We start from the raw sequence: 27,955 nt of genomic DNA, 5'->3' as shown, positions 1-27,955 counted from the left end.
CAGGACAAGAGAGTCCGTTTTTCTGAGGTGAAAGACTTTATTTCATGTTATAACATAACATGCTCTAAACACGCACGCAAAGTGGAAAAGGAGGAGCGGGGGCGCGCGGAGCAGTGCAGAGAGCTCCGGGTCAGCTGGCTTGGAGCAAGGATCACAGCGCAAATTTTTATTATATCGATATATGCGATATGGTCTAATTCCATATCGCATTTGATATATATATATTCTTTATATCGATATATCGCCCAGCCCTAATCTCAACATAACTTTCTTTTTTTTTTAAATCCGAGCACAGATATTGACTCGTATTACTCGTATAATACTCGTACTCGACAAAAGTGCTTTATCCGTACCGGATACTCGTTTCAGCCGAGTATCCGGCTCAACTCTAGGGGTTACCATCCTCTTTTTCCCGGACATGTCCGGCCATCGAGATAGTCCAAAATGTCCGGGATTCAGCTTTTGCTTTCCACGGTCGCCATTCATTGTTTACATGCGCACCTTTTGTTTCAGTCTAACTGAATTCATTCCGATTGGTGAATCTGAATGTAGTGTTTACATGAACGCTAAACAAGTGATCGGTTGATGTGCGTTTTAACATTGCTAAGAAAATTCCCGCTCCTCCGTGAGAGATGCGAGACCGGTGCGTCTCAGTAATCACACCACCGGCCTCACGCCGTTCTCCCGCGGCCCTCAGCCTCGTCCTGCTCGCCACAGTAAACATAATGAATGGCGACTGTAGAACGCAAAAGCCGAATCCCGGACATTTTGGGCGATCTCGATATCCCGGGCAGACTCGTCATGGAGACTCACTAGTAGCCTAGTCTTGTTGTTTAAACTGCGCTCTCTTACCGGTAGGCGTGGCCTCGTAGGGCAGCGAAGCAAGTGCATTCTGGGAGTTGTTGTCTTTCATCCCCATAAATCAAAAATTAATTTTCTGGCTTTTCTCAGTCTAGAAGGCTCCAAATTCAAAAATAATTTCACATTTCTACTACATAAATGACCCATTTTAAATACACATTAATCTTTCCAGAGCTGAAGTATCCCTTTAAGATCCACATGTTGTAATGATACAAAGAATAATCATACATTACATTTGCATAGCACTTTACCTCTGATATCGATCTCAAAGTGCAAAAATATGTTTCCTGACTGGGCAACAACAGTGAGCTGAATCCTAACCATTACGGTACGTGCACGCTGGCGTTATAGGGTGGCAAGGCACCCGAAGCCCTATAATGCCAGCGTCCAGTGCACCATTAGACCAGGGAATGTTGTAGGGCAGGGATAGGCAACTTCGGTCCTGGAGGGCCACTGTCCTGCAGAGTTTAGCTTCAGCCCTAAATAAAAACTCACCTGCCTGTATCTATCTAGTAATCCTGAAAACATTGATTGCCTTGTTCAGGTGTGTTTAATTAGGGTTGGAGCTGAACTCTGCAGGATAGTGGCCCTCCAGGACCCTGTTGTAGGGCAACTGATGCTGACATTGGTGCAGCTTTAAAAACGAACAGGACGAGAGCATGAGGTCCTTCAAGATTTTTTTTTTTTCTTACCTGTTCTTATGTTTTCCTCTGAAGTCCTCTAATGGAGACCTGACATTAGCTACCTGCTCTGTTCCCTCAGACTGACTGCCTAACTTTTCTTGAATAACCTTTTCAAAGATAAGTAACTTTAAGTAAATATGTTATGGACAATGTATCTAATTAAAATCATGCATGTAATAAAAAGTTAACAAACGGAAAACGCTAGGCTATATAAAACTTGCCTGTAGGCGACTGTTGGTCAGTTGAAAGACTGACATAAATGTGAGCTTACAAACAGCAAGTCTTTGGCCTCCTTGTTGCACATGTACTTGAAGGTGTACTTCCTCTTAGTAATCTCAGTGTCAGGGCCACGTGGTCGTCTGCGACTCACCTTGTGCTAGAAGTAAAAAGACATGAAGTAAAAAGACATTTACCATAGCGTAGCAGGCTAGCTGTCGTGTAGAGCTGTCAAGTTAAGGTCATTAAGTACGTGAGTAGGCTTTGGTTAGGAGAATGAATAAGCCATGTGTGTGCCTTTTAGGGCACCAAAGCGCTGTGGTCTTTAATGCACTTGGTGGCCTACTTGATGCCGATCATCCTTCATCCATCCTCACAAAATGTAACATTTACAGTCACTGCATGAAAATTGGGATTTCCGACCCCGTAAACGGCCGTAAATCTTCCTAATTTTCGGCAGTTAACGACAATTTACAGCCTGTGAACGTCGCGTTCGTCTGTGCCGAATATTGTCGGAAACGAACCATGACGTATGCAGAGCGCTCGCGCCGGAGGTGTGAATGGCTCTAATTACCATATGAATAGCAGCTCCCGCCAGAGAAAGGCTTGAATTTCCTCACTCACTATTGGTTGAACCCACGTGGTTTAAACAAGAAAAATCACTCGTGATTGGTTGGCAGATCTGTTACTATTGGTCACCCTCGCTCATTATAAATTCAAAAAATTATAATATTTATATAAATTATGATATATAAATTATTTTTTTATATTCATAATATGCTATTCTGTGGTATATTCATGTCATTGTTAACCTATGGACTACACTATTATTACCATCAAGGACATGAATTTATAAAGGAAAGGAAAATTTGCCAGGGACATGCTGTTTATTCAAAGAAAGAGCTTTATTAGCACAAACACAAAACAATATACACCTATGTACAAAGCATAGATCATCTGCACACACAACAAATTGGAAGCTCAGTGTCTGTTTTCATCTTCGGAGCTGTAGGTGACTAGCGGCGTTCTCTCTGAATTCGATCCACTTTGAAAACGTCTGTGGTGCGTTGCCCTGTATTTAGGAGTCTCCTCTAATCTCGACTGCAGCGTAGCACAGAGCTCTGTGAGCTCCTGGCTGGTGGTTGAACTTCATCGGACATCAGATCTATGGTGGCGCACTTCCAAATGCCCACGTCATCCTCACCTAGCACACCGTCTCGCTTCTAGCAGCTGTAAAAACAACCAATACAGACAATCGGTACTGTGATGCACTGTGTATGGACACAAAACATCTATTAATGCACGTGAAAAATTGTCACATTGACTAAAAATCGTACCCTCTTTCTTCTCGCTCGACTCCGAGCTGAACTCTTCACAGCTTCGGCCTGCAATGCCAGATCTGGTTGTTTGTACCTGAAGCTCCTGCGTACTGTCTCGTAGTACGTCTTACAGGCAGCTGGAAAACAATTAAATGAGAGTGATATGAATAAAAACAACGCAAGTCACAGTAAAATGAAACAAGGAGAAAATAGTAAAAGTTACTTACAATGTCGTCATGATCAGCGTCATGAAAATCTGGACTTGCAGACATAGCTCTGAGTAAAGGTTACGCCCTCGGTATGAGGCGAGGTTACTCTATGGACACAAAATGTATGATTAAGATCGTAAACTATAACGGATCTATTTTCTTATACAAGAGAATGAAAGCATATTCTTTGAATCTTACCTTTAAAATGTTTGTAAGTTTTTATGAAAGTAAAAAAATTAAAATGTAAGCTTTTTTTTTTTTTTTTTTTACCTTGATCCAGTTCGTAGCGCCCACAATTTGTCTCAGAGTTGAGAAGATGGCATACTGCTTCCTGTAAATTACAGGATTATTTACAATTATTAAACAAATAATAGCCATCACTCCCATGACCTCTTGCTTTGATGAAATCATGAAAAACAGAATATTCTTACATTTCACAAGGCCTGACAAAATACAAAAGTGACCGATGAGATGAATACTTACTGGGTGTCAACAGGTCTTTGCTCAGAGGTGCGCTAGCATCTTAAGGGCGGAAAAAACACAAAGAATATTCAAAAATGTACAATTATTGAAATCAAACAAAAAGGTAAGAATTGCCACACTCTGCTCTTCTAAGCAAGACTGTCTGAAACATGTCATTAAGCCAATAAAATAAACTGTTACCAAACTTGATTCTCAAGCAGTAAGTAAAGACCAATTTATAGTTATGCGTCGACCTCCCGCTGTAGCTATAGAGTAGGCTGTGTACATAGCGTACCCTTTAGCACACCCTGACGTGCACCTCTCCCAAAATGTAACAATGCGTCAATTTTACGTGGACGAAGCGCTGTGATTGGTCTAGAACGCCTCCCACGGGTTTCACAGGCTTCTTTCTGCATGTGTAATTGTGCGTCAACAGGGACAACAATGCAGAAGTATAAATGAAACAGTGTAGCCTATAGCGTAGAGGCTCGGGCTTCGGTCTGACGCAAAAGTATAAATCAGCCTTAAAGGATTAGTTCACCTCAAAATGAAAATTTCCTGATAATTTACTCACACTGAGTGACAAGATATCCATGTCTGTCTTTCCTCAGTGGAAAAGAAATTAAGTTTAAGGAAAACATTTCCATATTTTTAATGGCATATACTTTAATGGCAACCAAAGATCTCAATGTTCCAAGACGGTTCAAATGTCCGTCTCAATGCAGCTTCAGAGTCTCTACACAATCCCAGTCGAGAAATCAGGTTCTTATCTAGCAAAACCATCTGTCATTTTCTAAAATTATATATACACATTTATGTATTTTTTAAACAATTGTTTGTCTTGTGCTAGTCTGCTGGCATTACAGACATTTGAACCTTCTTTGAACATTGGGATTGTTGGTTGCCATTAAAGTATATGCCATTAAATATATGGAAATGTTTTCCTTAAACTTAATTTATTTTCCACTGAAAAAAGAAATAAAGGTTGGGGCAACAGATAAAGTGAATACTCACTGGAAATTTACTTGCGCTGAAATCTGGCTGCAGATTTCTCCGGGTCAGAGAAGGCTTCTACAAGACATTCAAAGTTTGACTTAGAGTCTGAAACACATGAGTCAGCCAGTAAGTACGGTCATGTTGCCTATACTAAATTAATAATGAAATACTGGAGTCATTACTACGCTTAATTAAGAGTGAGAACCTACTCATCTTGAATGGACAAAAAAAGCGAATGTTTTAGTTTCATCTTTCCATAGAACATTTGAAAAGTAACTGACACTACTGGACCTTCAGACGGGCAGAGGGACGACCAGACTCTGACCATAGAACGCTGCCCGTTTGAAGTTCTAGTAGTGTCAGTTACTTTTCAAACGTTCTATGGAAAGATGAAACTAAAACATTCGCTTTTTTTGTCCATTCAAGATGAGTAGGTTCTCACTCTTAATTAAGCGGCTTAAATAACTCTGACCAGCACTGTATATATTTAAAATAGATTATTCACGAGCAGTAAAAAACTACTTGTCTTGAATGGAGTGTGACTTTGTGCAGAGCAATGTTTTGTGCAGGGGGGAAAGTACTTACCAGGAGTGGACATTTCACTGCCAGGACGCTCCACTTGGCTAGACATGGCACAATCTTTATTAGATAAAACACATGAATAAGCCTGTGACTTATGTTGTACACAACACAATATTATGTTTAAGTTGTCATCAGTACTCACCAGTATTGTGCAACATGCTGGTGTCCTCAATGGGCTGCAGCTTCCTTCGTACATTATTGAAGGGGGTAACGTTATATCTTGACGCTTATACAGAGGTAATGTAAAATAAAATATATAAAGTTAAAGAATTTAATTTTTAAACTGCAATTATAAATTAAGAGAAAACGATTACCCCTGATATTCTCATCCGAATCCAATAATACTGCAAAATAAAAATAAAATCAATCATTTGTATAAAATTTCAGGCCCAATTTGTATCAACCGATTTTATATTTCAAATGTATAAAATATCTGAAAATGAGAATACCATTTCTAACAGAACCCTCCGATTTTTTTGTTCCTCGTATCTAATCACCTCATCGTCCTTCTCCTCTGCCTGGTAACGTTGTTGCGTTAGGTGTCACATTCACGACGCACATTTATAAATTAGACAATTCACCTTTAAACCCACCTTGCATCATCTGTGAACCCCGTAGCAAGCTGCTATATGGACAAGCTAACTTAGTTAGCAAAGAGCTAAGTTAGCCAGTCAGACTCAGAACTCTATGCCATGCTGCTATCGGTTTACGTGCAGTTTAGTATCCCAAATTGACATATTCTCTCGTGTACAGGCTAGCTAAAATAACATGGAAACTGAACATGAACCATGAGCAGCAAGCTAACTTAAAAAAAAAAAAAAAAGCGCCAAAAGCTAACGAGAAGTTGTTTACACAGAGAGTGCGCGCGCGCGACCGGCTCTCTCTCTCTCTCTGGTCGTTCTTTTAGTTAAAACATGCGCCCTGTCACAAACGCAGCCGTTCATCTACATTACTCACCGATCAAATAAGACTTTGGCGGACGCTAAAACAAGTTCAATGCAGGAAAATTCATGCGTGAGTTTCCATTAGACTCGCACGGTAGCCAGGCAAATGGCGAGCTCAGCTGTTGTTGACGCTGTGTGTGTGCGCTTCAAGATTATGACGCAAGTGCTAAGATTCCGATTGGCCAAGAGAAAAAGTGCTAAGATTCCGATTGGCCCAGAGAAATGTAAATTATAAGATTTATCCAATAATGTTTCGCAATTCTAGCCTTCATGGCAGTTTACTGTGAGAAACAATACAGAAAATACAGGAATATATAATTGTTTGTGTTTTGTTAGCTTAAGTTTCAGTGTGGATTGTTTGTGTAACCTTTAGACATTAATGAAGATAATTTAATATTTTGTCTAAATCATGCAGAAAACCATCTATCTTTGGATAAAAGCGTCTGACAAATGGATAAATGTAAAATAATATATATTGCCACTGTACACTGTAAGTCCAGATGTTCCTTCATGAACAACAGCCTTTTAAAGGGATACTTCACCGTTTTTTCATATTATTTATGTTATTCCCTTAACTAAGACGAGTTGATACATACCTCTCTCGTCTCAGTGCGTGCACTAAATCCCTCTGTCTTGCGGCGAAACTTTGTTAGCCCAGTTCATTTAATATGGGCCAAGCAGAGAAGCTACCAAACACCTCCACGTTTTCCCTATTTAAATACATTTACTCGCGAAGTGTAACTCGACCTAGGACGGTGACACAAAACAAAACGTTGCGCTTTTCTAAGCGTGTAAAATGGATAACTATTTTGTATGGCGGAATACCATAGCAAGTGCTTGAAAGCACTTCGACTTGGCGCAGTAATATCTTCACTAGAGGGAGCGGGGGCCGGTGAGAGGATTTTTCACGAGTGAAGATATTACTACGCCAAGTCGAAGTGCTTACAAGCACTTGCTATGGTATTCCGCCATACAAAATAGTTATCCATTTTACACGCTTAGAAAAGCGCAACGTTTTGTTTTGTGTCACCGTCCTAGGTCGAGTTACACTTCGCGAGTAACTGTATTTAAATAGGGAAAACGTGGAGGTGTTTGGTATCTTCTCTGCTTGGCCCATATTAAATTAACTGGGCTAACAAAGTTTCGCCGCAAGACAGAGGGATTTAGTGCACGCACTGAGACGATAGAGGTATGTATCAACTCGTCTTAGTTAAGGGAATAACATAGTTTAATATGAAAAAACGGTGAAGTATCCCTTTAAAGTGGATTTTAATGTGGTTATTCAATTTGTCCCATTTTGTCTGTTTAATAATACTGCTATCACAAAAAGGGCAGTGAAAATTTCTGCAACATGTTGTGCATTGCTCCAAAAGTGGTAGCGCTATTCAAACTCCACTGTCTACCTGTCACATTCAGGATTGATTTTAAAATTTTACTATTTGTGTATAAAGCTCTTAACAAACCGGCCCCCCAATATCTGACCAATCTCCTCTGCCCGTACACTCCATCTCGTACTTTGAGATCCAGTGATCACTGTCTTCTTATCGTGCCCAGATCCAGACTTAAAAAACGAGAAGACTGCAGGCCCAAAACTTTGGAACAGTCTACCCCTCTATATCAGACTAGCTCCCTCAATTTCCATCTTCAAAACATCCTTGAAAACTTATTTATTTTCTCTTGCTTTTAATACCCTTGACTATGATACAACTATTGCCTTTTTTTTTTTATTTTTTTTTTTTTTTTTTTTATTGTCCTGTTTCTGCCCTGCATTTTATCTATTGCCCTGTACAGCACTTTGGTCAGCCTTGGCTGTTTTTAATTGTGCGTTATAAATAAATATTGTATTGTATTGTATTTTTTTTTTAGAATTAAGTTAATACCTTTTAGTCACCTGGGATAAAACTCCCCCTGCTACCCTCATTTGCATTTGTAAAGCTCACAGCAGTCTCATTTACATGTTAAAGCATTAGAGGGAGGGGGGTCACGGGGCAAGCAAGTCCCACGCCAATTTCCGACAATTTCCGACAGTTTGCAGTGTTGCCTGTAAATTGCCGTTTGCAGTCGTAAACCTGAACTTCCACGACAATCTACAGCGCCGGTAACTGTCGAAAATCCCACTTTTCATGCAGTGAGTGATCAGGCACATGTGCAGTCTTAGTGAATTGAAGGCATACAGTAGTATTCAATTCACTGGTTATTTTATGGGCCTACATTGTAATGCATTGCATACTTTTGACATGATATGGTCACGAATTGCTTAAGTTAACCTACCTGCTCCAAACCAGAGAGAATGATAGCCTGCTGCCTCTCATAAGAGACAGCATAAAACTCTGTGAAGAGCTGGAGTTTTCTTTGGTCTGTTAGGCTTGAACACTGCCTGGGACACGTCTCCTTGCACACCTTTCCCTTAACAGAAACAACGTTTTTTTTTTTTCAGCTATAAAACACTAGAGCTATTAGCAGCTATTAAGGTTACTAGCTAGAATATATAACAGCTTACACAATCAATGCATTTTTATTACCTTTTTTTAATTTATTTTTATTATTTATTAAATAACAAGTAACAAACATAGCATAGCATACAACATTACAAAACAAAGTGTTGCATTAAATGGTAACAGGGGATCCAAAAATTATATCAAAATATTTTAAATATATAACGATATATATATATATATATATATATATATATATATATATATATATATTTTTTTTTTTTATTATTATTTTTTTTTTTACCAATTTCAGTGAAGACATAAAGCAATCAAATTCTACTCTAAACATCTTGGGGGTGAGTTTACATATGTTTGTTTATGTATATAAAATTCTGCCAGCAGTATAACACAATCAATGAATGGTAATTATAACATTACAGCCTAAGGTTACATGACGCAGCTGGGCTGGTGTTAGAGACGCACCTAAAGCGTTTCAATTCATTTCTCCGTGGTTATAAGGAGTAGAGACATGTTTAAAACATCCCCTGAATCCTAATTTTCTCAGCTTTCATTTCGACCCATTCATGACTTGATCCTTTAAACAGAGTGTGCTATATGAACTGTAGTAGACGACGCCCAGTAGCCTACACGCCCCTCTGACTGTAACCGCTAACTTTAGGTAGATACTTTGTATACGGTTTTTCACTCACCTCTTTTGGTGGACCTTTTCCTCATTTTTTGCTCTCCTCTCCGGTTCACATATGGTTTCCCAGCATCCCTCAAAGACTTCCTTGCTCTGTCCTTCCATTCATTCATGTTCGCTCTCCTTTTTTTGCCGAGGTTTTGCCTATTAATGTCCGCAGCGGACATGAAAGCAACCGGCGTCTCCATTTTTCGTTAGTGGACATAAACGTTGTTTCCGCGTGAGACTATTTTAAAATTTAAAATACAGAGTTTTGGTCGCGCGAACACCCCGCCAAAGTGATTCTGTATACAAAGTGGCACACATACATTCAAGTCACATGGAGCCCGGTCTGGCCACTATGGCCGAGGATGGCACTACGTGATCTGTCCAGTTGACCTGGTGTGAAAGCTCTAGGAAATTTTTCACATATTCCTCAATCGGACGGCCATCCTGGAAACAGGTCAGTAGACGATTGGTTGAAGTAAGATAGGTGCGGGAAATGCCCATATTACGTTTTAGGTCGGTTATTCTGTAACGTTTGGTTCCCAAAGGACGATGAAGACAACGATAATACAGATAATAAGAGGATTTATTCCAAAACATGATAAGCCAAAATGTGATGCAGTGTGCACATATATTCCTGGATTAAACACTTCAGTTGAATCAATAAACAGTACTGTTATTGTTGTTATATATATATTTATCAGGCATGAAAACTCCTCACCTTTCGGCGAAATTCGCCGTTTTAAAACCAAAATGGGTCACCTACGTGATTTGTGCAGATCCGATGAGAAAATATTTATGGGGTGGGAGGGGGGGTCGTGGTCTTGGCCAGCATTTACCCGCTATATCTATATATAGTTACCATAAACTTAGCAGCTTTAAAAAAACAATCATCATTCCTAATGCCGAAACCTGACAGCCAATCCGAGTCAGAGTAGGGCAGAATTGTTTTCAAAGTCTTTAACACCACGAGTCTGATGACACACTGCCGAACAAAGAACCGCACGTCGGAAAGCAAGCCTGAGGTAAGTTAGCTTACAATGTTAACTGTCCTGTCAGATACAGACAGCGATGTTGCCAATGGCATTATTTTTCATTTTCACATAGAAGAGGGCAGGATAATATCGCAAGCAGGCGCGGGCGCCGTGAGCGCTGAGCGAGCAGGAACGAGTAGTGAGTTGTCGTCGAAAAAGATGGATAATGCAAAAAAGCTGTCGGGGGCTAAACATAGAAAAAGAAAGAGAGGAAAGGAGATGGCATGTCAATTGATGCAACAGCAGCTAAATAAGTGGATGGTGAAAGGCTACAGGTAGGTTTTTTTTTTGTGTGACGTCCAGGCATGTAGGCTAATGCCATCGGGACTCCGGCGAGATTCCCGGTGGGCCGACGTTTTTTTTTCGGCCGATACATCTCATACTTTTTTGTTTCGTTTTTTGTCTTAACGGCCCATAAAACTCGTACATCGGCGGCCCATTCGTTTTGTTTTGCTGAATTGGCGGCGCTGGGTTAGTGCGTAATTAGCGTGTAATGCATTGGTCAATAAAAAGTCAGCGTTAGTTTTTTTTTTCTGACACCCCATGAAACACGTAGATCAGCGGCCCATTTGGTTCTTTTCTTGATGACACTGGGCTAGCCCAATCACATCTTTAATGTGAAGTATAGAAATATACTCTTTCAAGTATAGAAATTAGTACAAAACTAATTATGAAAGGATTAATATTATAACTATTATTATTTACATTTACATTTATTATTTAGTAGTAATGTAGACAGACACTGTAACTAAAATAATTTTTCTTTGTTTAATTTTCACCAGATTGATGAATTTAACATTAAAAAGCACTATATATATATATATATATATATATATATATATATATATAAGTTGATTGGATTGGATTTTTTGCTGCCGCATCCTTCTCACCTTTTTTACCCCTGACCTGTTTTCATGCCTGATTTATAATGAATAACCTTAAACATAGGGTTGTTTGACCCAGCACTGATTAAAAATAACCCAGCAAATGGGCTAATGTATAAAATCCAACAAGCTGGGTAAAAATAACCCAGCATGTGTTCTGTCCAATATTTACCCAGCGCTGGGTTGCCAAATAACCAGAATTGGGTTGTTTTTAACCCAGCATTTTTTAGAGTGCACAGTAATTTATTGCAAAGTAATCTATTGCAAATGTCAAACACACACTTTATACCTCATTAATACAGATTCATATGTTAATGATTCTTCGTGATTTCCATCTTAAATCATACACTGAAGGTTCAGAATTATTGGAATCACATTCTGCAAAGCTCCTGTTCTCTTAAGGGAAACAGTAGGAAACCACTGAAAGTGTTGTAGTTATTCTCTTTATCATATATCCTCGCGCCAGACCAAAGTCTCACATAGACAACATCTCCAACTTCCAGGATCAACACAATTCCATTCGAGGAGTTTAACACATTCTGAGCTTGATGAGCATATGCTACAACCATGCGCTCTCCATTCTTATAAATGGATGCACCTGCTTCAGTTGGGCCAATACCCAATACAGAGACTCTGAACATGTACGCTCCTTTCAGCGGGGCTGTGAAAACACCTAAATCAAATAACAAGAGGTACAGAATCAGATGTTTCCTGTATGATTGTTTAATTATCAAGCACACTGTGTAATAGTTTCAAAAGATGGCAGATCATTTCAGGCTGTTCACATGACAACAATGTCCTAAATATGGACAAGTTTTTTCTTTGCATTTTTTGCGGACAGACGTTGTCAAAACAATCCCCATTAACACGGATTTGTGGAAACAACTTTAAATGCTGTATTCTGCTGCCTGGCCAGTAGGTGGCAACGTCACTTTGTAAAGAAACACCACGCGCCTACAGACTGATCACGCATGACATCAATGTTTACACAAATTCACGTTTTTGTTGTTTAAATTGAGACGATAATGGTATTGTTTCCAAAAACTTGCACTTTGAAGCCCAATTTCAAACGTTTGCTTTTTCAGGCCCCCAAAACACCATTGTCGTGTGAATGAACGTCCAAAACGCATAAAACTAAATCACATTAAGGCGAGACACGGCAGGCAAAAACATCGTGTTTTTTTTTACTGGTCAATTTTGAGATTTTTGGGATATTTGTCTTCAATAACATGTCTTCTTTCAGACTTGTGGTGAAAAAAAGTCCGAAATACACATTTAGGTCTTTATTTTACTACACTTTTCTGTTCGCGTCTGTAGATTTCTCATAAATTCAACAAAAGTTGGCGTTCTTAATCAACACGCTGCTCCGCGATCTCTGTCTTCTTCCTGTCATCACACGCACACGCCGGAAAGCTCTCTCTCTCCTTTACAATGCTGTCGGATCCAAATATGGTAATTTCCTTTTTATCAGCAACCAATCGTGAAAGTAAAAGGGCTGAATGCGCAATCTCATTGGCTGATGATAAATCTTTAAAGCCCGTTTTCTCAAAATGACCTTTCTCTCTTACTCCAAGTACGAAATCTTCACTTCAGTAGCACCTATATACACCAAACTTTCCAGTCTTGTCCCTCGTTATATTATGAAGACATTTACAGAGGGATTTGTAAATATATTATTCCTAGCCTGATTTATATAACATTTTATTCCAAAAAACATGGCGAAAATAATTTTTTTAAGGCTATTGACAGTATATTCTGATTTACAGGATAACAAAAGTAGATATCCATAAATCCCTCTGTAATTTTTTTCACATCTAATATGTGAACACAATGAAAAAAATTTTTTTTAACCTGGCTTTATCCAATACTCAGATTTCGTTTTTTAAAATATATGCAAAATAGCACATATTTAATTAGATATTGCCTAATTTGCATATTTAAACATTAAATTATAGAAAACTTGTAATACATTTTTTTCTCATCTTAATGTAGGTAATCAACTGGGAAAGTTTCATGGTGATATCTGCCAGTTAAAAATTTTACCCTATTCACCTGTAGTGTCTCGCCTTAAAAAATGTACGTGTTTAATTGAAACCGGTGTCGTGTAAACGGCCCCTAATTCTCTAATACACATTACACAACTGCAGAGAGGTCTGAATGGAGCAGAAGGGTTTTCATTACTATAAAATGAGTTTTATGACTCATTTCATTGATAATTACCTGTAACTGGGTTGTAGGCGTTCCCTATGTTGCAGGCACGTGCAGAGGGGGGGGCGTTGGGTGCTCGAGCACCTGCCCTTTTGCCCCTTGGTGCCCAAAGTGCCCTTTTGTCAAGGCAAAATTTCCTCTCCTTTTTTTGTAATTAAAGGCCGTTTTGTGGATGCCTGCCCAATCTAACTATTAGTAAAATTAATGAAAAATCATTCAGCCGTAAATAAAATCACCCACATGATGACCTTTCACCTGACGAACTCATCCGGGACGATTCCTCACGCTGCACGCGCATTTTTTAATTCCGCGCGGCAACGCGCACTACCAGACGATATCTTCAACTCTGCGGCTGCTGGTAAGTGGTGTTTCATTCTCAGCGAAGTGCTTTTGATGTTTGTTTACTTATTATTATTATTTTACAAGAACGACGTGAAGAGAGCATGCAGACAGAGATGTTGTTTATATTGCTGTCTGTGTAGGCTGTAGAAGTTACGTTAGCTTGCTGTATAGGGAGAAAAGTTTCACGGGCGTCGAGGGGTCTGGTCTTTGTATGTCATTTATACTTTAAACTATTATTATTATTATTATTACAATATTTATTAAAAAAACGTAGAGTGCCTTGAAAATGATCACAACACTGGTAAGACTTACCAGTATCTTATGTTTTGTGTGCAGCAGCCTCTGTGAACATCTCCCCTAGCAGCCTGGGCAGAATCTGCAGCTTTACAGCAGGTCAGTGAGATAGTGAACCAGTTCCAAACACTGTCAGCTATCTTTACATCTTGTCATGGTCACATACAAATTGTTTAATCAGCTAATATATCTCCTATATGTTTGTTTTAATGTCTACAGTCTCAGATCAACTCCAGCAGTATCATCATCATCATCATCAGCAGCAGCAGCAGCAGCAACAGCAAACTCACTTAAGGACTTTAGTAAGAATTTACCAGAACAGGTATCACTAGGGATGGGCATCGTTAATAAATTATCGATATCGATGCCATTGTCGAGTCTGCTTATCGATGCGATTCCTTATCGATTCCCATATCGATTCCTGTACCATTTGCTGCACACTTACAGGGTGGCTTTGAGAGTTGTTGGCTTTGAATGTCTAATTTAAAGTGGTTTTAGAGAATGAAAACCAAGTGTGCAATATCAATACAGAAGTTGAATGCTTTGACATTTCTAAAAAAAGCAAACATTTCTAAAACAAAGCTTTGTATTGTAATCACACTTAGTCGTGTGTGCTAAACTATAAAAGAGTAAACAACGCATCATGGTTTACATTTTAACTTTAACTTTTATTGTTTTCACAAAAACTTCATCAATTAATCATTTAACATTTAAACATTTCTAGCAGTTCTTGTGCAGAAAAAAAAGCATGTCTGCTTTTTCTGGGAGGATCCTTGATCTCTCCAGGCTGATCATTGGTTACTTGCATCTAGCATTAATGTTTTGATATAATTATAAGCCAACCTACCATTGTTTGTGGAGCGCAGGCTGTCTGCAATATAGTGCACTCCTGGTATTTAATGCCATGGATGTTATTTAAATGTTTGAGCATATTTGTTGTGCTCCCCCCTGAGATGCTGACACGCATTTAAATGATGACAGTTATATGAAATATGCGTCCGAGGTTTTGCGTTCCCAAACGTACATTATCGGAAACCTAAACAAACAGCACATCAGGAGACTGAGTAGCCTATGTGTGGAGCAGCGTTTACTATGAACAGAGCTGAGGAACTTTTAACAATCTGCACGCATATAAATAAAGCGTCATGCTTCTCTGTATAAAAAAAAACAAAAACAAAAAAACAGCGCATATATTTTTTGCGCATATCACAGGCTTTACGATTTCATGATAGCACTCTGCTATTTTATGATTGTAAATTGTTTTAAATAGTTCGCGTAGCCTTAGAAAACGGTGTAATAATGCGGTTCATGGATTCGATCTAAACCGGCTATGAAAATGTGAACTTGGAATATAAATCTGACGGCACGCACTTATCAAACTGTTGGATTGACTTTGTTTACTTCTGTTGGCGGTAAAGAAGATCAAAACAGACTAGCGCGCGAGCCGACAGCATCACCACCACTACCATCTCTCTCTCTCTCTCTCTCTCTCTCTCTCATCAGAGATGACGTTTCACGGCCAAATCAAATAAACAATCGGAGGAGAGCCCTTCTAGCCAATCCGAGGTGAAAAAGGCAGTACCTTCTCCTACCATCCTGGGAAAAAAATATCGCACAAATATACAAAATGTGTAGAATGGCGCTTTTGGGGGATTTAAAAATCCAGTCGCATACTGTAACGTCGTGCCGCGACGCGGGAATGGACAGAACGGAACATTCGGAATCGTTAGTGGAATCGTTAACGTTTGGACGTGTACGATTCCGATGGATCGGAACGTTTGGAACCGGTTCCAAACCGGAACCTGGAACCGATTCCCAAGCCTAGGTATCACACATTAATGTTAAAAATATTGTAAAGTATTAATTGCTGTATTTTTTTCTGTTTGCTTTGTTTTTATTTTCATTGTATAAATGTAACTCTTGTATTTTTGTAAATCAGTTTATGCCATGAAAGTAGCCACAGATGCTGACACGGCATTAAATAAAACTATACTGTACTGAACGAAACATGGGCCACATTGATTTTGTCCTACACAGTTTACTATAATAGCTGTTCTTTATTATTCTGTATAACAGAGAAGGAAAAGCCATCAGGTTGGGACAACTTAAGATACTTCAGTTTCTAATCCCTGAGTTATTAATAGGTGCACATAATTATTTAATTTTTTTAACTTTTAAACTTAAAATTAGTCTTTTCTGTTCTGTGTCTTTTTCAAAACTGCATCATTGCATTTGCTGCCGTATCGATACAGAATCATTCATATTGATATATTGCTGTATTGATATTTTGAGCACATCCCTATTTAAAGCCTTGTTCCATGTGCCCCCTTTTATACTTTGAGCACCTGCCCCTCCAGAGGTCTCTGCACGGCCCTGCTATGTTTGTGAAGACGTTCCTGTAGGTTAGTGTGAATTCAGAGGTAAAAGGACCAATATTTCCACTGCCAGATTGCAACAGTGCAGCAGAAAAAGCTATTTCTCTGTCTGTTGTTGAAAAACATAAGCAATATTGTGATATATTACTCTATTACACTGAGAATGTATACACTGAATTTAATATAATTCAAGCACACTTTCACCTCTATTTTCCTTTCTCAACTCCACTTGACCCAGAGTAAGATTTGATATTTCTGTGAAGGAATAATGATTCTGTTAAATGACATTTACACTGCTTATAATAGATAACACAATTTACACAGTATACACTCAACTTTACTCTAACATTTACACTATGCAATGTATTCCATTGGTTTTACTTTGAGGATCATTGATAAAAGAGTGAATGTTTTGGTGAAGTACCATCATTTTTCTTGTTCATCTCTTCCCTCAGTTGCGTCTCTAAAGCTCTGATGTTTGTTTTCTGCTCTGTAACTGTGGCGGTCAGTTCTCTGATGTTGCCGGTCAGTTCTCTGATGTTCACTTTCTGCTCTGTAACGGTGGCGGTCAGTTCTCTGATGTTCACTTTCTGCTCTGTAACTGTGGCGGTCAGTTCTCTGATGTTCACTTTCTGCTCTGTAACTGTGGCGGTCAGTTCTCTGATGTTCACTTTCTGCTCTGTAACGGTGGCGGTCAGTTCTCTGATGTTCACTTTCTGCTCTGTAACGGTGGCGGTCAGTTCTCTGATGTTCACTTTCTGCTCTGTAATGGTGGCGGTCAGTTCTCTCAGCGCTGCATGGATGTCAGTGAAGAACAGATGGTAGTTTTGTTGGCTGTCAGTTGAAGCTTCATCTCTCAAAGTGTCTGTTTGAGGTGGATTCTGTCTTCCGTCCTCAGATCTGAGCTGTTGACTGATCTCATTCTCATTGAGTCCTCCATCTACCTGATGCTGTACGACACACACAAAGGTTTCCAACAGCAGCAGTAAACATACTAAACCCTTCATTCTTCACTGATGTTTGTTTCCAGCTCTTGCTCTTTCATCCTCACAGCCTCTCATGTTCCTTTTATAGTGTCCTGATTTACTGTCTTTTGTACTTTATCTATATTGCTTCAGATAAATAAGTAGTTCAAGTTTCAATCAAAGAGATGTTCCGGGTTCAGTAGATGTTTATCTCTGAGTCAAAATTATTTTCTATTTCACAAATGTTGTGACTAAAGTTCAAGATCAGTGGTCGGTGTCCTTAAGGGACACAGGGGGATAATCGCATAAGCACACATTTGTCATGAATGGTTAAAATCTCACACTTTAATAGTATTTATTAGCACCTAACATAATAAAACAGGCTCTGTGAGGAATGATTACCTCAAAATGTACATATGCAATTTAAATACATCAGCTATTGTCATGTGCCAGTGACCCATGGGCCACTTACTGCTTGGCCCATTTACAGCAAATGTAAGTGTCTGACAATTTCTTTTAACTAAAGAACGAATTGACAGTTATTTCTGTTGTGATTTATATCATGCCACAAATGTTGCTGATGGAGTTTAACTTGTGTTGAATTCACAAAATACCTTTAAATGTTATTTTTCCAACTTTTCCCAAGCAAGAAGTCCAAGATTTTGCGAAAGTGGATTTGTGTCTTTATGATTTATGATAATGATAACATTGACTTGTTTTACAGTACCATAATGTGAGCTGTTTTTACCTTTGTTAATTATTACTTACTCATAGGTTTGTCAGAGTGCAACCAATTTTACATTTGTAACACATTTTGCAGATGCTTTAATCCAAAGCAATTTATATGCACATTGTTTCACAGCTTTACAGAACACAGAGATGAAAATATAAATAAAAGATTTTAGTCTGTTAACAAAAGCTTTTTAAAACAAAAGCAGCCAAAGGGAAAAGTTCCAAGGACATTCCTTACGATTGTTACAAAATGAATCATTTAGCAATTATCCATCTTGAGTTGTTTTTGTCAGTGTTGGCTGTGTAAATAAATGTGTATCCGTGTGAAAGTGCACTGGTGCAGTACGTTTTGAAAGTTTTAAAAACTTTTCTGTTCTGATACATTGTCACATCATTTGGTTCATGTCTCAATTGCTCAACTGCTGTGTCTCAATTCAGGGGCTGCATCCTTTGAACGCCGCGTCAAAGGACGCACCGAGTTGCGTTTAAAGGAGAAAGAATAGCCGATTGCGTCATCAAGAAGTGACGAAGGCTGTCCTTTTCCCATGAATGCAGGATACATCAGAAGGATCCTTCGCATCCTTAACTACCCCAGAATTCACTGTTCGCCAGAGATGAAATTGCCACTTTTAAATGCAAGTATTGGGTTTCAATTTAATCGTAATCTAATGTATCTAGGGGCAGTCATGGCCTAGTGGTTAGGGAGTTGAACTGGTAACCCAAAGGTTGCTGGTTCGATTCCAGAGCCGGTGGGAAATGACTGAGGTGCCCTTGAGCAAGGCACCTAACCCCTAATCGCTCCCCGGGCGCCACACAAAGGCTGCCCGCTGCTCTGGGTGTGTGTATCCACGTTTGCAGTGTCTGTGTGTGTTAACTACTCACTACTCTGCTCCTAATGTGTGTGCATTAACTTGGATGGGTTAAATGCAGAGGTCAAATTCCAAGTATGGGTTACTATACTTGGCCGTTACGTGTCACTTTCACTTTCACTTTCACTTTCACTAATGATAAAAATGGAAACAAAATAAAAATAAATACAATTAAGGTTCAAATGTTGTACTTGTATGTTTTTAGGAAGTTATAACTATATATATATATATATACATATATACATTTTATATATAAAGTCCAGTACAAATGTTGCTGCCGCTCATCACGACAGCTGTCACAGTTGCTAGGCGACAAAAACAGGGTGCTCCAATTGATCAGTCGCCGATCATAATCGGCCGATAATAGCTTTGGGATGTTTGATCGGCGTTCTCTATAAAGGCAGATCCAGAAACGCCGATCAGATGACGCAAATCTCGCGAGAGAATTTTTTACGCGCAGCTAAAAATGGCTTCACCGGTCTGGCAATTCTACAAGGTGTGTGAAAAAGACAATACATTAGCCATCTGCAACGTGGGTACCAAGCAAATCCCATGAGGCAGAAAGCATGCAAAACATTTTAACACCACCAACCTCATCAGACATTTGAAGGTTAGTCACGTAAAGGAATATGAGCAATTTTCAAAGTTAGCTAGCGCAAAGAGAGAGCGAGACAGTTCAGCAACTCAAGCGCCACTCACTCAGCTGTCGGTAACAGAGACGTTTCAAAGACAGCAACCCTACAGCAGGGACAGTAAGAAGCATAAAGAAATATCAGACAAAATAATGGAATTCATTTGCCTAGATCACCAGCCTCTGTCTATTGTGGAAGAAGAAGGGTTCCAGCGACTCATGTCCTATTTAGATTCACGTTACTGCCAAGGCGTAAATATTTCACTGATGTGTGCCTGCTGCAGTTATACCAAACAGTGTATACATTTGTCGACAGTCTTATGAAGGACAACATAACATCGATTGGTTTCACTAGTGACATTTGGAGTGCGAGTGTATGTCCCATGTCCATGTTGAGCCTCACTGCACAGTTCATTAATCAAAACTTCGAACTACAAAAAGTTGTTCTACATTCTCAAGAGTTTTCAGGGTCACACACCGCGGAGGCTCTTGCTGCTGCATTCAGTGACATGTCTCGAGCATGGGGGAATCCCGAAGGAAAAAGTGCATGTTATCCTAAGGGATAATGCAAGAACATGGAAAAGGCCATGAGGGATGGCAATCTACCCAGCCTGCCGTGCATAGCGCATTCACTCCAGCTCGCTGTGACCGAGGGAGTCATGTCACAACGCTGCATCGCTGATATAATCGCTTCTAGAAGACGCATCATCGGTCATTTCAAACACTCCCCGCTTGCTTACTCCCGGCTTCAAAGTATTCAGAAACAACTGGGCCAGCCTATCAAGAGACTACAGCAAGATGTACCTTCTAGGTGGAACAGTACTGCATACTACCCAACAGTGTGAATGTGTGTTCTTCTGCTATCTGTGGTGTCGGTGTTCATTGTGGTTGCTTGCTTCTAGCCTTGCTTCTAGGCTCGGCAATACCCATCCTGTGGTTCCGGCGTCTGGCGTTGTCCTGAAGACTGTGTGGCTATCTCCAAACCTCCCTCAACGCTCGCTGCTTGCTGCCTAGAGTACCGTAACTTTTTCCTGTGGGTCTGACGACTACCGTGATCCTCTGGACATGTCCGTTCGACTGCTTTGAGGGAGGACAGCTGAAGCAAACTACTGAGAAGCCACCCAGTCACTGAATCTTAACCTCTCTCTAAAGGGTTTCGGAGACTTGATTTTAATGAACTCTTTCCCCTACGTATCAGTGTTTCCTATTTAGTGCTGGCTGGCCCATTAATAAAGTGTATTCCTTTTTATTCAACCTTGACTGTCTGTTGGGTTTCTGTGGCTGGGACCTGAGTCTATTATTTAACGTTGGTCACTAGGTGAAATATACATGCTGCAGAGTCTGCTGGAACAGAAACGTGCCCTGTGTGCTTATGGAGCCGACAATGACTTACCCTCCAGGTTCACCGGCAGCCAGTGGAAATTAGTTGAAAATATGATTTCGCTACTCGCAGTCGCCCCATTTGAAGAGCTCACGCAACAGATCAGCTCATCAACTGCATCGACCGCAGATGTTATACCATCCATCAGAGCTTTAACTCGTCTTCTTGAGAAGACAGCAGAGGCTGACCACGGTGTAAAAACTCCAAAAGGCACGTTGTTGGAAGCGGTCCAGAAAAGATTCTGTGACATTGAATCTGAGCACCTGCATAGCATCGCTACAATCCTCGATCCGAGGTGAGAAAACTTAATTTACACATTCGTTTGTGTGTGTGTGTGCATGAGTGCGCGCTCTGTGGCTGTCAGAGCGAATTAAAGAGCATGCAAATGAGTATTTCAAAAGTTTAAATTCAGAATTGATATAAATATATATTTTGACTATTCTATTAAAGGGGTGGTATAATGCTCTTTTCACAATATGTAAAATAAGTCTCTGATGTCCCCAGTGTGTGTATGTTAAGTTTTAGCTCAAAATACCCCACAGATATTTTTTTATATAGCATGTTAAAATTGTCACTTTTTAAGGGTGAGCAAAAATGCACCGTTTTTGTGTCTGTCTCTTTAAATGCAAATGAGCAGCTGCTCCCAGCACGGGGGGCTGAGCTACATTTACATTTTTACATTTACATTTATGCATTTGGCAGACGCTTTTATCCAAAGCGACTTACATTGCGTTATCCTATACATTTATACATAAGTATGTGCAATCCCCTGGGATCGAACCCACAACCTTGCGTTGTTAACGCAATGCTCTTACCACTGAGCTACAGGAAAGCTACAACAGCTTGTGTCCTGAAAATGTCAAAAACTTTTTTGTTTACGTTTAAATTTATGTAGCTGATATGGAGTTAACTATCCTCTAATCATTTATTAGCATATTCTGTCTTGATAATCTATAAATCGTGTTCTGGGGGCGGGGTTTATATAACTTTTAGGGTTAGTGATGTCACTAACCCGGGAGGAATGTGGTTTAGTCCATACCAACTGTTTGTTGTAGTCCTTAAAAAGCAATTTCTTTCAAAGAAAATATCTCCCTTTGCTTTGAACTGAGCATTGTGACTTGGCAGATGTTGTTTATGCTCAAACATTAACATTACACACTAACTAAAGTAAAAAAAGTGAAATCATAATCAACCACCCCTTTAAGCTCCTTAATTCATATTGCAAGAATAGGTATATTTGGTCTGAATGATCGATACAAAAAGCTATTAATGAAATGAATAGTGTAATTGTGTTATTATTTTGTGTAGGCTGGTATTTCCTTCACTTTCTGTTAAATTTGCTGTAAACATGAGCATTTAGAAGAGTTAATAATAAGATTACAGAATAAAAAAAGCATATTTTTTAGAGTATGCTAGGCTGACTAATCATAACAAGAGCCAATCATAACCTTCAAATTTAAATAATAGAACATTTCTTAAATTATTAACCAATCTAAAGTGTTGAAAATAGCTAGAGAGCAAATCTCTTAACTCCATTGGACACTTCAACTGTCTGAGAATCCTCGTAACTCCACCTCTTCTTCACTCCGTGGCGGGAGCCTCCGCGGCATTTTGTCGCCTCAGGAATGAAAGTCGCAACGATTAAGAAATCCTCGTCGAGCAACACGTAAAGCAAGCCATAACTTGATTTTATCTGTGTTAAACTATGATATCAGTTATTGATGTATTTTAAATGTCTACTTATTACTAGGCTTATTATTACTAGGCTTATTATACGTGTGCATTGAAGTTTTAAAATGTATCTAATATAATACTTGAATTGAATTAAATGTTTTGGATAAATGTTTTGGATACCAGCATTAAATTGTTGTTTATTTATTATTATTTTACTGACTCGAAGTTGGCACTGTGCATGTAAAATACCCCAAGTAGCAGGTTTTATTTATGGGAGTGAGTTCACGTAGTGTTTTTGCGCAGTGCGTCACACACATGACCAGCGTCGGCCAATAGTGAGCCTACGTGGTGACGTGCAACACTGACGCGCTGCGCAAAAACACTACGTGAACTCACTCGAGGCCCAGAGAGAAGGAAATGAATAGCGGAATAAAGTCGTTATTTTTGTTTTTTAGCGCACAAAAAGTATTCTCGTCGCTTGATAAACTTAAGATTGAGCCACTGTAGTCACTTGGACTATATTAACGATCTCTTTAATAACTTTTCTGGGCCAGCAAGTTTCAGTCCCTTAGAAGCCTACGGAGGAGTGAGACAGCTCTCAGATTTAATAAAAAATATCTTAATTTGTGTTCCGAAGATGAACGAAGGTCTTATGGGGTTGGAACAACATGAGGGTGAGTAATTACTGACAGAATTTTAATTTTTGGGTGAACTATCCCTTTAAACGTTTAAAATGGAGTTTAGGAAGATGTATGTAACCACAATCATTAGATTTGAATAGCTCTTAAAGCCTTATCTCTTGTCAAAAGGCTCAACGCGACCGCAGACTTTGATGAACAATGCTGGCAGCAGCGACGTCTGTGGCCGTACCACTCTTATCAATGACAGCATAACCTCGTATCTCCCTGCTCCCAAGTCATAAATCTCGTATCTCCGATTAAGCATGATTTTGGGGAAATGTTGTGTTAATGATGGTACACAACAGTATATGATAGCAATATAAGGTATAATACCAACTTTAACTATACAATGTTTAATAACTCAAAAAATATGCCTTTTTTTTTTTTTTCTGAAAAAATAAATAATATAACATAATATTTCGATGAACGAAAACTGCAAGGTATAACTTTTGGGGGGAAATTTCGGTGGTGTTATATCACGCAAGTGCTTTAACAGCGTCAATACAATGCGATTGAACTGCTGGAAACATATTTCCGTTTAATTTGTGTCGATTGCAAATGACGTCACAGGCAGAGGAAACGCTGGTGTCTGAGCATGCAAGTCTGAGAGTGCAAGTGCAAGTCTGCAGCCAGACGCTATTGGGATGGTGAGGCGAGTTTTGCTGCAAGCGGGTCCGGACCCCCAGAGAAAGTACCACGAACTGGCTCCTTGCATGCTATGTATGCTGAGTTGTGGTGGAGATCAGGAATGTGGTGGCAGTGACATCAGCAGCTCAGCATCATTGCACTTGAATCTATACCTGTCAGGGCCAGTTATCCCACAAAGCGGACAGCCACTTGCTTATTGGCAGAACAATAAAAGCCGCTTTCCGGCTCTCGCACAAGCAGCACAAAGCTACCTTTGTGCACCATGCACAAGTGTTGATAGCGAGTGACTTTTTAGCACAGCAGGGAATATAATAGATGAGAAGAGGAACAAGCAGTCAGCCAAAATTGCAGAGATGCGAATGTAGCAGGGTGAAGTGTATCCTTGTTGTTCATTGGCCAGTGTCATGCGAAAACGTTGAACCTATCAGTAGTCTGATGTCGTAGTATAAAATGGGGGGACTTTTGTCGCTTGGGATGCGTTGTCATCCATACCGCCCCTTTACGGAAGTTCATTTATGAATGGGATCGATTTGGAGTGCCGTCTCGGCTCTGTGCTGCCGTGCACAGGCTGCCCCGGGTTTTGAGGTTGGTACTGTCTGTTTTAATTAGGATTTTCGTCAATGGAATGTGTATTTACTATTTCGAGTCTGTGTAGTGTAACAACACTGGGTAGTACCTTAAAATTTGCTCAAATGATCTATAGGGAATTTTAATAATTAATCATGAATATGATTAATATATTGCATATTACAGTTACATTAAATTATCGAAGTTGAAAATAGATCGATTGTAGGCTATATATGAATAATCAATTACAACGAATTATAATTCCTCATTCATATATCAATAGTCTTTATTTCAGATCGATTTATGTGTGATAACCCTAAATGGAAATTAACATAATTATCAAACAGTTGTTTGTCCAGCAAAACGGCCGTAAGATTAACTTATCAACTTCTCGATAAAGTTATCACTTCTTATAATTTCAGGAAGAATAGTTTCTGGCCATTGAAACAACTCTCCTGTCCTTATATAATTTAGGTTACTGAAATCGTAACAAGATAAAGCATGTAGCTTAAGATCGAAACATCTCATTGACTATTGGTTATATTCACAAAATTCACTATTTATATGGACAAAATTCACAGACCAGGTGACCTTGAGAGAGACAACAAGAAATCACATCAATCAAATCAAAACTCAATACTTGCGTATGGTTCTCTTTGTAACCATCACATGGTTTCTCCTACCACTGCTATGCTGATGACACACAGCTCTTCCTCTCATTTCAACCAGATGATCCCACAGTAGCTGCACGGATCTCAAGCTGTCTGGCGGACATCTCGACATGGATGAAGGAACATCACCTGCAGCTCATCCTGGCAAAGACTGAGCTTCTCGTCCTCCCTGCCAATCCGTCTCTGCAACTATCACTATCCAGCTAGACTCATCATCAATCACCCCATCAAGGTCGGTCAGAAATCTTGGAGTAACAGTTGATGACCAGCTGACCTTCACAGATCACATTTCAAAGACAGCTCTTTCATGCAGTTTTGCACTGCACAACATCAGGAAGATCAGGCCTTTCCTAACTGAGCATGCAACACAACTTCTCATCCAGGCCCTGGTCATTACTAGGCTTGACTACTGCAATGCTCTTCTGGCTGGACTTCCATCATGTGCAACTAAACCTCTACAAATGATTCAGAACGCTGCAGCTCGTCTTGTCTTCAACGAGCCCAAGAGGGCCCACGTCACTCCTTTGTTCATCTCACTGCACTGGCTACCTCTCTCTGCTCGCATCAAGTTCAAGGCACTGACGCTTGCTTACAGATCTGTCACAGGGTCAGCTCCCTCCTACTTTCACTCACTCCTACAAGTCTACATCCCTGCCAGAAGCCTTCGGTCAGTCAACGAGCGACGTCTCGTGGTCCCATCACAGAGAGCCAAAAAATCACTTTCCAGAACATTCTCATGCACAGTTCCATGCTGGTGGAATGATCTCCCCACCGGCATCCGGAATGCAGAATCCATGACAACATTCAAAAAAAGAGCTGAAAACTCTTCTCTTCCGTGAGCACGTAACCTCGTAAAAAAAAAAAAAAAAAAAAAAAAAAATATATATATATATATATATATATATATTTTCCTGTAAATTCTCGCTTATCGGGCTTATGCTACTCTGAATAATGCACTTCTTGCGTTGTTTTTTGCCTCTTCACGATGACTTGCTTAATTTAGTCCCAATTTGTAAGTCGCTTTGGACAAAAGCGTCTGCTAAATGACTAAATGTAAATGTAAATTTGCTTGAGGAAAGAAGACGCGTGGGTCTTTGGAGCAGTGCGTTCTTTCGTGTCTTCCGGTGCGAGCAGACTCGTGCGAAGTTTAAAAGTTCACCGAACGTGGAGTTACCAAATAAGTGATTCAGAGTTCATCTCCCTTGTGGAGGGAGAGGCGAATATGAAAATAAAAACTTAGTAAAGGAAAGAAAAGAAAGATCGGGAGTGACTCGGAGGTGCGCGTCCGAGACGGGGCTGAAGCATGTCCGAAGCTGGTGTTTCCCGAAGTTGGTCGAAGAGAAGAGCTTGACCGAAGAGAAGAGAAACGGAGAACGCTCCCTAACAGGGAGCCATGGGTCTTCTCACTGAAGTGGGTTCGTCAAAAGGGGGAAAGAGAGCGAGGAGGCCTCTGTGTCAGTCTCTTATGGAGAGGATCGGTTCACGCCTGCTTCGCGTATGGGAACCAATCATCTTAGAGTGTCTCGAGCGGGAAAGTCTCTCCTTTGTCTTGTCAGGAGAACTTATTTGCATGGTTTATGATGTATAAAATTTCGTCATTTCTACCCAGAAAGATTGTACACACAGAACAATACATTTTACAGTAATATCATATGTATGACTGGTTCAGTCAAAATAAGACGGCCACACAGATACCACGAAAGGCAGGTAAAAGTAGAAGAAGCATAAAGTTACATTCATATGCAGAATTACACACAATTAAAGTTTGATTAACACACAATAAAATTGTCAGTACTTCCAGTATGGCAGGTGAAGACCTAGCACAAAAAGGAATACATTTAAAACATTTAGAGGTACTTTTCTCTGAAAAGTTCCATGAATGGTGTTTGCCAACTAGCGCCGGCCTAACTGGAGCCGCCGTGTGATTTGTATTTGGGAGTTCAGAGTGTGACAGCAGGAGGGAATGTGCATTTGTGTTTAGATTCAACGAGCCATGATTCATTAATTCTGAACAAATGAATGAATGAATGATCTGCTCATCCGCTACAGTAGTTCATTGACGAGCAACCGGCGGCATGTTGAGGTCAGCGATCACGCATAGTGCTGCGCTGAGAACATTTCCTGGTAGGTACGAGAGCCATTTGTTTTTTTTATTATTGTTTTATTAGTAATTCTTCTGTTTCATGTTTGGCAGGTTGAGTACACAATCAAGGGTTTCATCACCATATTATGGGACGGGATGCGCACTGCTGCCTTGCCTGGGCTTATTCCGGTCGACTTTTGAGTAGACTTTTTGTGTGTTTACAACTTTTGGCCCAGAGAATTGCTCACCGAGGAGTGAGAGCAAAAGTGAGAAGCGTGGCTGTTCGCAGGCCGGCTCGCTCGTCAGGTGTGCGGGTTGATTGTGGCCCTGTCGGTTTGTTTTATTTTCTTTGGTTTAATGTTGTTGTTTTTTTTGTTTGTTTTTTGTGAATTGTAATCGTTATTTCTCTTTTTGTTTTATTTCGTGCTTGTTTTCGTGTGCACGGGATGTGATGTCATTTATTTTGTAGGTTTAAAATTTAATTTGAGTTACAAAGTATGATTAATTTGAATATTGGTTTTA

The 27,955-nt window shown here is 39.7% G+C and overlaps 2 long non-coding RNA genes across 2 annotated transcripts in view; both read right to left on the bottom strand.

Moving 5' to 3' along the window:
- LOC309497476 overlaps window positions 1-27,955 on the bottom strand; it is a 72,636-nt gene that overhangs the window by 24,741 nt on the left and 19,940 nt on the right. The window lies entirely within an intron of this gene.
- On the bottom strand, window positions 2,645-3,367 carry LOC309498090. Its single transcript, XR_014205846.1, has 3 exons — window positions 3,307-3,367; window positions 3,098-3,216; window positions 2,645-2,990 (listed from the first exon to the last, which is right to left on the bottom strand). It is a non-coding gene; the product is annotated as an uncharacterized lncRNA (long non-coding RNA).

The sequence above is a fragment of the Leuciscus leuciscus genome, assembly GCF_965113295.1.
Source record: "Leuciscus leuciscus genome assembly, chromosome: 4".
Lineage (NCBI taxonomy): Eukaryota > Metazoa > Chordata > Actinopteri > Cypriniformes > Leuciscidae > Leuciscus > Leuciscus leuciscus.
This window is presented reverse-complemented; position numbering and strand designations above follow the sequence as displayed.